Raw genomic sequence first — 13,532 nt, forward strand, 5'->3', positions numbered from 1 at the left:
AAAACCAATGTGATTTGGGAGGCTGAGGTGGGTGGATCACTTGAGGTCAGGAGTTCAAGACCAATCTGGCCAACATGATGAAACCCCATCTCCACTAAAAAATACAACAACAACAAAAAAGGCTGGTTCAATGGCTCACACCTGTAATCCCAACACTTTGGGAGGCCAAGACAGGTGGATCACCTGAGGTCAGGAATTCAAGAGCAGCCTGACCACATGGTGAAACCCTGTCTCTACTAAAAGTACAAAAATTAACCTAGCATGGTGATGGGTGCCTGTAATCCCAGCTACTTGGGAGGCTGAGGCATGAGAATCGCTTGAACCCAGGAGGCAGAGGTTGCAATGAGCTGAGATCATGCCACTGCACTCCAGCCTGGGCAACAGAGCAAGACTCCATCTCAAAAACAAAATAGGCCAGGTACAGTGGTTCACAACTGTAATTCCAGCATTTTGGGAGGCTGAGGTCAGGAGTTCAAGACCAGCCTGGCCAATATGGTGAAACCTCATCTCTACTAAAAGTACAAAAATTAGCCAGGCATGGTGGCAGGCACCTGTAATCCCAGCTACTCAGGAGGCTGAGGCAGGAGAATCACTTGAACCCAGAAGGTGGAGGTTGCAGTGAGCCAAAACTGCGCCATTGCACTCCAGCCTGGGCAACAAGAGTGAAACTCCATCTAAAAAAATAATAATAATAAAATAAAATTAGCTGAGCATGGTGGCAGGCACCTGTAATCCCAGCTACTGAGGAGGCTGAGGCAGGAGAATTGCTTGAACTGAGGAGATGGAGGTTGCAACGAGCCAAGATAGCGCCACTGCACTCCACCCTGGGTGACAGGGCAAGGCTCCATCTCAAAAAAAAAAAAAAAAGGATTTTTTTGTTTAAGTTGAATAAATGGCTTTTATCTTAAGGTGTCACATCTAAAGGCAAAAATTTTTAAAAAGAATACAAGATTTTAATATCAACATTTGGCTGAAACCAATGCAGAAATGAACATTACTTTTTAAACCTCTTTGCAACAAGATTTTTAAAAAGTAAAAATACCTTTCAATGATGAAACAATAAGTCTAACACAAAGCCTACATTTAGTAGCATCAAAAAAATAAGAATTATTTTTTACTCAAATTTAAGAAACAAACATAACCACACTTAATGGGGAAAATATAATACTCTTTCTAGCATGAAAACAGATACCAACATACTGTGTGTTCTTCAATGGATCACATGTGCTACACCAACACTATGGTCCATAGTGGGTTTGAAAAGATATAACAAGAATCACTTGTGTTATTTCATCATTATAATTTTAATCATTAGGCATACTAATGTCACATACAGTTTTTAAAATATAAATATTTTTAGAAGCTGTGTTTTACAACATGATACCAAGAACACACATCTGATACAGGTTTGTTTTTAAGCTATTGATTATGAATCTCTTGATTTCAAACATCTCATGTGTCACAAATATAATCAGAATACTGTAACAGTAAGAGAAAAATACTTTTTTTGAGACAGGGTCTTGCTCTGTCACCCAGGCTGGAATGTGGTGGTGCAATCACAGCTCACTGCAGCCTCAACCTCCTGAGTAGCTGGAACTACATGCATGCACCACCACACCTGGTAAATTTTTTTTAAATTTATTTTTAGTAGAGATGGGGTTTCGATATATTGCCCAGGCTGGTCTCGAATTCCTGGGCTCAAGTGATCCTCCTGCCTCACCCTCCCAAAGTGCTTGGGTTACAAGTGTAAGCCACCGCCCAGCCTGAAAGATACCTTCTTTTAATCATTCACAATCAGCAATAGTGAAAATGCTGTATGTACAAATCAGCTCTGAATAACACCTTTCATTTCTGGTTCAAACCACCTGACTATCGCTGTTTTGATGACTGCATAGCTCAACAGAAAAAGGCATCCCATTGAGTCTCAATAATAAGTATGATTAGGCAGATAACTTCCCAATCATAAAAGCTTTTATTTTAAGACAAATACAGCATGGAAATCAAACACTATAACTGGGATGAAAAGACAGCTCTAAGAAGGCTGTGCACATGATACCTATTGCATGTTTATGCACCAGTCTTGCATTCCCTTCCTTTCTTCCGCTTCTTTGAAATGCTAAAGGGTAATTACACTAAGAAGGGTAATTACCCTTAACATGAGAGAACTATGTGTTTAAGAACACAAGACTTTCAGGTAAGAAATCTCCAAATATTTTCTATTTTATATGTGTTTATGATCTTTCTTATAAAGAGGGAGTGTTATGTGCAACACCTGCAAATGGAAATAAATCTACCTTTCACTCAAGCCCAAATAATCAAATATAAAATACAGACATAAAGCAAATCACAATTGCAGCAGTGATTCTTAGGGCAGCATGTGCAAAATCGAGTATTTTGCTATTTACTTACAATATGGTGGTCAGAAAAGAAATATTCCAAAACTACCTTTCCCATTCCACTTGTACTGGTTCCCCACAATCCCAACAAACATCTCCTGTGACATTAAGTTGTCATCAGCTTGTGTGATCCCCAGTTCACTCAACCTTTTCTTCTTCATCTGGCCTTTTTGTGTGGAGGCAGAAATTAGTTCATTTACAATTTCACAATTTCCCTCAACTTGCTCAGAGGGGTCAGTTCTTGCATAAAGCTCCATTTTACCAGTTGCACACTGAATCAGCTCTTCTAGATCCACTCTTTCAGCCACATCTGGCTCTCCACTTGTCTGAATTTTAAGCGCTTTATCTTCTGGAGAAACAAACAAATAATAACAATGTTAAATATATAAGCTAACCCAACTAAAACATGTATTTCTACACAGTCTGTTAGAGCTTTCAAGTTTTTTTGGCAAAGGATTTCTGCTGTCCTCTAACTGGATTTTACAAATTCTTTGCCATAAGAATCTCAATGAACAGCTGCCTTGCTTTCTGTGTCAAGGTTCCCTGACCCTCAAGCAGGATCATCAATTTTGAACTCTTTGTTTACCCTTTTTGTCCCAGAATCACTTTTACTCAACAGACATTTCCTGGATATTTACTATCTGCTAAGCACTGTGTTAGGAGCTAGGATGCACAGACTGATAAGACAGGGCAACTTTTCTAAATGAAGTCCCAATCTAGCAGCCAATTCTAGATAGGCCCCATCATCACCACCCGCTGGTATTAACTTTATTGGCTATTAAATGGCAAAAGAATTTTGCACTGTAATTTTACAATGTAATTAAGGTTCCTAATTAGTTTTCTCCAGCTGGTTGCAAAAGAGGAAGTCAGAGAAATTCAAAGCATGAGAGATTTGCCTTGAGGGAGGTTCTCTCTTGCTGAGATGGGGGCACTATGAGGCAAGAACCTGAGAGCAGCCTCTAGGAGCTGAGTGCCAGCCCCAGCCAGCAGCCAGCAGCCAGCAGCCAGCAAGAAAGGAGACCTCAGACCCAGGAGCTAAATGAATGAATTCTGCCAGTGAATGACATGAATGCATTTGGAAGCAGATTCTGCCCCCAGAGCTTTCAGATGAGACCTGCCCAGCTGACACCTTGATTTCACTTTTGTGAGAACTGTGAAGAAATAGAGAACTTGCAGAGATATAACTGGAGCGAATCCTGAAGGATGACAAGGACTAACTTTTAAACTCCTCTTTCAACCTGAAAAAGCCAATTAAATAAATAAACTGCTTTAAACTTTCCTCACCTGCGTCAATGCTTAATCCTCCTCTATGACTGAGACTTAATAGTGATCCACCTCATTGCTTGACGTTCACACATTTCCACTGAGTTAGCTCCCCTTTGCTGCCAAGAAAGGCAGGTGACAGGAAGACATTTACTTCTACCAATAAAAACAGAGGTAAACTCCACCATTCCCTCCAGGAAACGCAGTTTTCAACCTGGCACATTCATTTCATTGCATCCAGCCTTAACAAATGCCAGCAGGAGCCATTATTGCTATCACACACCCACTGTTGCTGTCACACACCCACCATAGCATCACGCACCCATGGTTGCTATCACACACCCACAGTTCCTATCACACATCCACCCTCATTGAAAGCTAAGCATGATAAGAAGGAAACTGCACAGAAGATACAACATCAAGATTTTGAATGACAATTGAACTAGTTGACCTTGAAAGTTTCTTTCACATTCTATAATGTTATGGCTTTATTAAGCTTCTCTCTCTTTCCACTCCCAAGCAAATCCCAATAATCTCTTTTAAGGAAGAGAGGAAAACTCGGAATCGCTTCTCGGCCTTTTGGCTAAGATCAAGTGAGAGGAAGACTCAGAGACTTAATCAGCATTTAATGCTGAAATAAAGTAAACTATATTTTTATATTAAAAATTACTGTCAGTGCAGTGGTAAAGGAGTAAAAAAAAGAAATAAAGAAAGAAATAAAAATTACTAAATATAGCATACCTTCTGTTCCACCTTCAGCATTTTCTTGCAGGTCAGAGAAGATTGTAGGTTTCACCAAGACAACACCATAAACTTCATTATTATGTATTATATTATTCACCATGGATATTTTGGGAATGTCATAATGTTCATCTAAGAAGTCCTGTGACATTGAAAATAAATGTTTTAAGAAACTGTCCTATTCAACATTTCCTGCTTTAAAAATCTTTATTCACACTACTCTAAAAATAAAGCTATGCTTAGTCCCATGTTGTAGCAGTCTGAGTCCTTAGTGACAGAGCTTTCCTCTGTCATTTCTGCAGATCTATAGGTAACAAAGCATTCTCACAAGAGATTCCAATCACTGATATATTATTGAAATGTATATACTGTTTATACTTTTCAAAACCAGAAAATAGAACCCAACAATTTAATAAAGCATAATTTGTAGGTGAATCCATTCTATCCTTTGAAAAGCGGGTGTTTTGGCTGATGCTCACCTTAATGAGGATCCCTTCCTTGCAGTGATGGATCCCATTGTCACTTAGGGTGCACTGACTCCCAGGGTAGGTTTCTATACCAGCACCCTGTGAGTTACAGTTTGAGATAATGCCAATCAGTTTATAAAAGGCAAGACTAAAAAAGTTTATTACAATTACTTCTTAGCCTTCAACACAGTACAAACGTACAGCAAAAAGATAAAGTATTTTACAAATAAGTTTTATCAGGCTTTTTTTTTTTTTTTTTGAGATGGAGTTTCGCTCTTGTTACCCAGGCTGGAGTGCAATGGCGCGATCTCGGCTCACTGCAACCTCCGCCTCCCAGGTTCAGGCAATTCTCCTGCCTCAGCCTCCTGAGTAGCTGGGATTACAGGCACGCGCCACTATGCCTAGCTAATTTTTTGTATTTTTAGTAGAGACGGGGTTTTACCATGTTGACCAGGATGGTCTCGATCTCTTGACCTCGTGATCCACCCGCCTCGGCCTCCCAATTACCAGGCATTTTTAATCAACATTTCCATTTGTTCCATCTCTAGCAAGTTGTTAACAATTTATCACTTTCAAAACCACACACACACACACACACAGGCTAAGAGTGTCAACACCTGATTCTTGTTCTACTCTCTTTTATTCTAGATGTTTTCTGATTTTGCCAAAAAAAAAAATCGTTTAAGAATTCTCTTGAAAGATGCGCTTACTCAAAATGACCATCTCTCAGATACTCAATTAGTTGGAGAAAAGTACTTAAATTTAGTAAAATATTGTAATTTGTGGATAGAAACAAGACCCTACATTTTCCAAAATGTGCCAGTTTTTAAATACCCCAACCCAACTTAAAAATCACTTCTGTGAGTTAAACAATGGCCTCCCCTACCACACACGTTAACAGCCAGTTCACGTGTCATTTAAACAGCGTAACCAGAAAGATCAAACATGACCCTATTCTCTTACACCTCATGGCATCAAAAAACGTAACAGTAGTAAGAATTTATTTCCAAATGCTTATGCAAGGAACTTTGGAAAACAAAAGTGATTCACTCAAACCTCTAGAGTTATTTCAGCAACCATTTGGGAATAATTTAACACACAACAGCATCAATGAAGAAGAGCTGCTATAACCACTGATGACACATCTACTGCATGTATGTTCAGTTACTTTTCCAGTACTAGTATTCCATGAGAAAACATTTATTATTACTTAACCCTGTACATATGCCTGAACCATATGTACACACCAATCTAACTCTTCTGTAGAGGTTTTTTTTTTGTTTGTTTTTGGTTTTGTTTTTTAATGAAATGAGAAAAATTAAGTGTAACGTATATGTGGGACTGTTCATGGTCTATGCTTGTCATGGAGTTAATTTTTACAAATTTTATTGTAAGCAAAAAATCTTTTTTTTAATTGTATTTGGGCTCTGGGGTACATGTGCACATCCTGCATCCTGCAGGATTGTTGCATAGGTACATAAATGCCATGGTGGTTTGCTATCTCCATCCCACCCCCACCGTTGCCTACATCAGGCATTTCTCCAGGTGTTATCTCTCCCCCTCCTCCCCGCCCCTGCCACGACATTTTTCAAAATGTGCTAATTGGGCCCTCTTCTAAGAGATTTTGAGTTGCAGTTGTGTGCAAAAAGATTTAGGGGTGATTACATTAAAAAATATCTATAGCAAGATAGTTTAAATATCAAACTAGCAGGAAACATAAAATTTGCAAAGGTGAACAATTTAAACCAGCAGTCAGGTAGCAAATAAAAGTCATATTCGGCCAGGCACGGTGGCTCATGCCTGTAATCCCAGCACTTTGAGAGGCCGTGGCAGGAGGACCATTTTAGGTTAGGAGTTCGAGACCAGCCTGGCCAACATAGTGAAACCCCATCTCAACGAAAAATACAAAAATTGGCCAGGCATGATGGCATGCGCCTGTAGTCCTCACTACTCGGGAGGCTGAGGCAGGAGAATTGCTTGAACCCAGGAGGCAGAGGCTGCAGCGAGCTGAGATCGCACCACTGCACTCCAGCCTGGGCAACAAAATGAGACTCAGTCTCAAAAAAAGAAAGCCATATTCAAAATATATTATGAAAATGAACAAAAATTTGACAACTAAAAAGTAACTAAGAGCCTGCCACTTCTGGGATGATAGAGTAGATGTCCCTGTTTTGTCTATTAGGTATGACCAAAAACCAAGGGCATTATATATAAAACAAGCATAAGACTGAAAAGTGGAGAGATGTCAGACCAGCTAGGGACCTCAGGACCCAAAAAACACCAACACAATGGTACGTTCCTTTCTTTTTGCTTCATAATCCCTAGACTTGGAACTGAAGAAGCCAGCAGTCCAGTTCAGCAACAGATCCACACCAAAAAAAGCTGCTTTTACAAAAGGACTAGGCAACCTAGAAAGACAGAAAACTTTTAGACAATAATAGCTCTATTCCAGGGAAACACCACAGAATAAAACAGCAGCCCCAATCTCAACCATGCCAGCAAAGGTCAAGAGAAGAACCTAGACTTCCGCCCCCTCAAGGATGTAACCAGGTACCTCAGCACCTCGACTGGGGCATTACCAGAGAAGACCAAGCAAGGAGCCAGGAATTTTATCCCCACTCACCAGTTGCAAGGCCCTCCCTGCAGCAGTGTCAGTGAAGACTATATGAGGAGCCTGGGTTTGTACCCCCACCTGGCAGTATCAAGACAACCACTCCCTCCCTACTGGGGCAGTGTCAGAGCAGGCCTAGTGGAGATTCTACACTTTCACCATTGCCCAGTGGTAACAAGACCACTCCTGTACATCACAGTGTCAGTGGAGACCATATAGGAAGCTAGGCCTCCCACCCCTACGTAGCAGTAACAAGGAGCTCCCCCACCTAACTTGGGTATCAATGGAAGCCAAGTGACAACCATCACTTCTACCTCCACCAGTTAACAAGATGATGCCCATCTACCACCAACCCTGTCCCTTCTTGTAGAAGTATCAGAGAAGCCAAATTAAAACAGAAGATTCAGATTCTTGTAATACAAAAATATCTAACTTTCATTTGAAAATCCCTTGTCATACCAAGAATCAGGAAGATGTCAAAATAAATAAGATAATCAACAGATGCCAAAACCAAGATGTCAGAGATGATAGAATTAATGGACAGTGATTTTAAAGCAGCCATGGTAAAAATGCTTCAATAAGCAATTATGAATGCACTTAAATGAAAAATGAAAGCCTCACCAAAGAAGTAGATGATATAAAAAGCCAAGTAGAAATATTAGAACTGAAAAATACAATAACTAAAATAGAAAGCTCAGTGGATGGGCTCAACAGCAGAATGAAAATAACAGAGGAAATAATCAGGGAACTAACTGGAAGATAGAACAATAAAATTTACCCAATAGCAGAGAAAACATACTGAAAAAGAAAAGAGAACAGAGCTCCAGGGATCTGCTGGACTATAACAAAAGATCCAATATTCATGTCATCAGAGTCCTGAAAGAGAAGAGAGAGAGGATGTGGTTAAAGACATACTTGAAGAAATAATGACTAAAAGCTCCCAAATTTGGCAGGATTTGGATAACAAGCCTACAGATTCAAGTAGCTGAGCAAACCCCAAACAAAATAAACTCAAAGAAATCCATGCCAGAATTATCATAATCAAACTAGTATAAACTAAAAACAAAAATATTGAAAGCATCAATGAAAATTTCATGCCTTACCTATAGGAGAGAAAATGTGATTGACAGCATCAGAAATCATGGATGCCAGATGAAAGAGACACAGTATTGTTCAAGGGCTAAAAGAAAAAAACTGTCAATCCAGAATAAAACTGTAAACCTAGTGAAAATAGTCTTCAGGAATGTAGAGGAAATCAAGATATTCTAAGATGATGGGAAACTAAGAAAATTTGTCACCAGCAGACATACCTCATAGAGTGACTAAAGGAAGTTATCTAAATAAAAATGAAATGATAAAAGAGAGGCTCTTGGAACATCAAAAAGGAAAAAAAAAACACAGTAAGCAAAGATATGGGTAAATACAATAAGCTTTCCTTCTCAAGTTTGCTAAATTGTGTTTGACATTTGAAACAAATATAATATTGTCTAATGTGGTTTTAGATGTATGCAGGTAAATAAAACATTTAAGACAATTATCAAAAGGAGATGGTGGGCCAAGCACGGTGGCTCACACCTATAATTCCAGCACTTTGGTAGGCCAAGGCGGATGGATCACAAGGTCAGGAGTTCAGGACTAGCCTGGCCAAGATGGTGAAACCTCATCTCTATTAAAAATACAAAACTTAACTGGGCATGGTGGTGGGTGCCTGTAATCCCAGCTACTTGGGAGGCTGAGGAAGAGAATTGCTTGAACCTGGGAGGCAGAGGTTGCAGTGAGCTGAGATCGCACCACTGCACTCCAGCCTGCGTGACAGAGTGAGACTCCACCTCAAAAAAAAAAAAAAAAAGATAGAGATGGTAGAGTCATAAAGGTAGGCGAGCTATCTACACTTCACCTGAACTGATGAATGATGACACCAGTAAACTGTGATGTCATGTACATATAATGTAAAATCTAGAGCAACCACTAAAAAAGCTATACAGAGAGATATTTTCAAAAACAAATAAAATTCTGAAAAATGTTCAGGTATCCACAGGATGGCAGTAAAAAGCAAATCAAGAAGTGAAAAACAGAACAAACAGAAAACATAAAATAGCAGACTAAAGACTTAACATAAATAATTAAGTGTAAGTGATCTAAATACAACTAAAAGACCAAGATTGCCAAAGTGGATTAAAAACATGATTCAACTATATGCTGTCTACAACTCACTTCAAACAGAAGAATACAGGCAAGTTGAAATTAGAACAATAAAAAAAGATATATCATGCAAACAATAATCAAAGGAAACCAGCTGAGGCTACATTAATATCAGATAAAGTAGACTTTGGGGCAAATAAAATTACCAGAGGCAGACATAAAATAATTATAAACATGCTGGCTCACCAAAAAGACATAGCAATCCTACATTGAGCATACATCAAATAACAGAACTGCAAAATATGTGAAGCAAACAAAACTAGTTATAATTAGAGACTTCAACACCCCTCAACAATTGACAGAAGAAAAAAATCAGAAAGAATACAAAAGAACTCAGTACCACCACCAACCAATATGATCTGGTTGACATTTTATTGGATATACCACCCAACAACAGAATACACATTCTTTTCATTTGCTCACAGAACATGTATCTAAATAGAACATATCCTGGGCCATAAAAGAAACCTCTAGAAATGTAAAAGAATTAAAATCATATAGTGTGTTTTCTGACCACAATGAAATCAAACTAGAAATCAACAATAGAAAGATAATAGTAAAACTCCAAATATTTAAAAACCAAACAACACACTTCTAAATTCTGCAAGGACTAAAGAATAAAAATTAAAAATACCAAAATTTACAGAACAGCTAGAGCAATGTTGAGAGGGCAATGTATAGCATTAAATGCTTACATGAGAAAAAAATCTCAAATCAATAATCTAATATCTCAAGTGGAAAACCCAAAACAAGTAAAATAAACCCCAAACAAGCAGAAGGAATGAAATTATAAAAAGAACATAAAAAAGTAAAAATAAAAATGAAAAATAAATTTTTAAAAAAGGACTAAAATAAAGGAAATTGAAAACAAAACAATTACAATAAGAAAAAAAAACCACAAAACAATGAAACAAAGAGTTGGTTCTTTAAAGAGAGAAGACACAAACTACCAACATAAAACAGGGATCATTACTATAGACCCTGCAGATATCAGAAGAATAAGGAAGTACTACAACTTACAAGTAGTCCAATACCACAAAAAGCACAAACTACCAAAATGTACTTAATATGAAATAGATCATTTGAATACCCTTTTAACTATTAAAGAAATTGAATTCATGATTTTAAAAATTCCAAAAGAGAAATCTCCAGGCACAGATGATTTCATTGGCGAAATCCATTAAACGTCTCAAGAATGAACAGCAATTCTACACAATCTCTTTTACAAAATAGAAAAGAAGGGAACACCAGTATTCATTTTATGAAGTTATTATTACCAATAATAAAACCAGATAAAAACGGCAGTACAGAAAACCAAAACTAGAGACCAATATTCAAGACTATAGATGCAAAATTTCCTCCCAAAAGATTAACAAATATAATTCAGCAATATATAAAAAGAATTCTATACTGTGACCAAGTGGGGTTTATGCCACAGAGGCAAGGCTGGCTCAAAACTTGAAAATCAACCAATGTAACTCACCATTTTCTTTTTTCCAGTAAGAAAAATCATGTGATCATATCAATCTATCCAGAAAAAAACATTAAAAGTCAGTATATTCCTGAGAAAGGAACTCAGAAAAAAAGAAGTCAACATCCACGCGGCCGGCTTGAGCGGCAGAAGATCCTGGACCAGTCAGAAGCTGAGAAAGCGCGCAAGGAGCTCTTAGAGCTGGAGGCTCTGAGCATGGCCGGGGAGAGCACCGGGAACGCCAAGGCGGAGGCCGAGTCCCGTGCAGAGGAAGCCCGGATTGAGGGAGAAAGGTCCGTGCTGCAGGCCAAGCTAAAAGCAGAGGCCTTGACCATCGAGACGGAGGCTGAGCTCCAGGGGATGCGGAAGGTCTGAGAGCTGGAACTGGTTTATGCCCGGGCCCAGCTGGAGCTGGAGGTGAGCAAGGCTCAGCAGCTGGCTGAGGTGGAGGTGAAGAAGTTCAAGCAGATGACAGAGGCCCTGGACCTGAGATGCAGGTCAAACTACTCCAGTCCCTGGGCCTGAAATCAACCCTCATCACCGATGGTTCCACTCCCATCAACCTCTTCAACACGGCCTTTGGGCTCTGGGGATGGGGCCCGAGGGTCAGCCCCTGGGCAGAAGGGTGGTCAGTGGGCCCAGCCCCGGGGAGGGGAAATCCCTTCAGTCAGCTCAGACCCCTAAAGCTCCTGCGGACAACCATGTGGTGTCTGTACTGCACCCCTAACCAATAAAATGGACATTTTTGGGCATTTAAAAAAAAAAAAAGAAAAGAAAGAAAGAAATAGAGTGGAAATTCTTCAACTTGATAAAGAATATCTAAAAACCTGGCCAACCTTATTCTTTTTGATGGAATACTACATATATTCTCTCTAATATCAAAAATAAGGTAAGAAAGTCTGCTTTCATAGTGCTGGAAATTCTAGCCAGTGCAATAAGGCAAAGAGGGAAAAAAGGCATAAAGATTAGGAAAAAAAAAAACCTCCCCTTATTTGCAGGTAACATTACTCTCTACGTATAGAAAATCCCAAGGAAGCTACAAAAACATTCCTGTAAGTACAGTTCAACAGTCATAGGATATAGGATAAACATATAAAAATCAATTATATTTCTATATACTAGGGACACTGAAATTAAAAATATCACTTATGTCCAGGTGTGGAGGCTCAGGCCTGTAATCCCAGCACTTTGGGAGGCCAAGGCGGTCAGACCAAAAGGTCAGGAGTTCAAGACCAGCCTGGCCAACATGGTAAAATCCTGTCTCTGCTAAAAATACAAAAATTAGCTGGGCGTGGTGGTGCATGCCTATAATCCCAGCTACCTGCTGAAGCAGGAGAATCACTTGAACCCGGGAGGCAGAGGTTGCAGTGAGCAGAGACCACACCATTGCACTCCAGCCTGAGCAACAGAGCAAGACTTCATCTCAAAAAATATATATATATCACTTACAATCACTCAAAAAGGTGAAATAATTAGGTACAAATCTAACAAAACACATACAACATTTGTATGCTGAAGACTACACAACGCTGATGAAAGAAAACAAAGATGTGGCTGGGTGCGGTGCCTCATGCTTACAATGCCAGCACTCTGGGAGTCTGAAGCAGGAGGATTTCGAGTTGGAGAACAGCCTGGGCAACATGGCAAGACCCCATCTCTACAAAAAATAAAGTAAAAAAAATTAGCTTGGTCTAGTGGCATGCACCTGTGGTCCCAGCTACTTGAGAGGCTGAGGTGAGAAGACGACTTGAGCCCAGGAGACTGAAGCTATGCCATGAGCCATGTTCATGCCACTGCACTCCAGCCTGGGTGACAGAACAAGATTCTATCTCAAAAAAAAAAAAAAAAAAGACATCAGAGATTTTAAATAAATGGAGAAATACGTTGTGTTAAAAGACTGGAAGGTGTTAATCCTTCTCAAATTGACATACGGGTTTATTAAAATTCCTATCAAAATCTCAGCATGATCGTTTGTGGATATAGACAAAATTATTCTAACATTTGAATTGAAAAGCAAATGAACTAGAGTGGCCAAAACAATTCTGGAAAAAACAAAGTAGGACAAATCACTGTACCTGATTTTAAGACTTAATGTACAGCTACAGGTATTGGTGGAGGGATAGCTACACAGATGAGTGAAACAAAATAGGAAAAGAAATGAACTATGACCTAAACCTCACACCTTATACCGAAATTAACTAGAAAATGGATCACAATCTTATGTAAAATATAAAGCTATAAAAATTTTAGAAAAAAATAGGATAAAATCGGGATCTATGACTAGGCAAAGAGATCTTATCAGCAAAAGCTCAACTCATAAAAGGAAAAACTAATATACTGGACTTCATCAAAATAAAATACTCTGCTCCATAAAAGCCCAT

At 39.0% G+C, this 13,532-nt stretch overlaps 1 pseudogene; it reads right to left on the minus strand.

Annotated features, from left to right (window-relative positions):
• Positions 1-2,419: 2,419 nt before the first annotated feature.
• Positions 2,420-13,532, minus strand: part of LOC105705712 (SHC SH2 domain-binding protein 1-like) — a 28,382-nt pseudogene continuing 17,269 nt past the window's right edge.

This window comes from Aotus nancymaae, unplaced genomic scaffold (genome assembly GCF_030222135.1).
Source record: "Aotus nancymaae isolate 86718 unplaced genomic scaffold, 86718_ANA_hifiasm-v0.15.2.pri h1tg000155l, whole genome shotgun sequence".
Taxonomy (NCBI): domain Eukaryota; kingdom Metazoa; phylum Chordata; class Mammalia; order Primates; family Aotidae; genus Aotus; species Aotus nancymaae.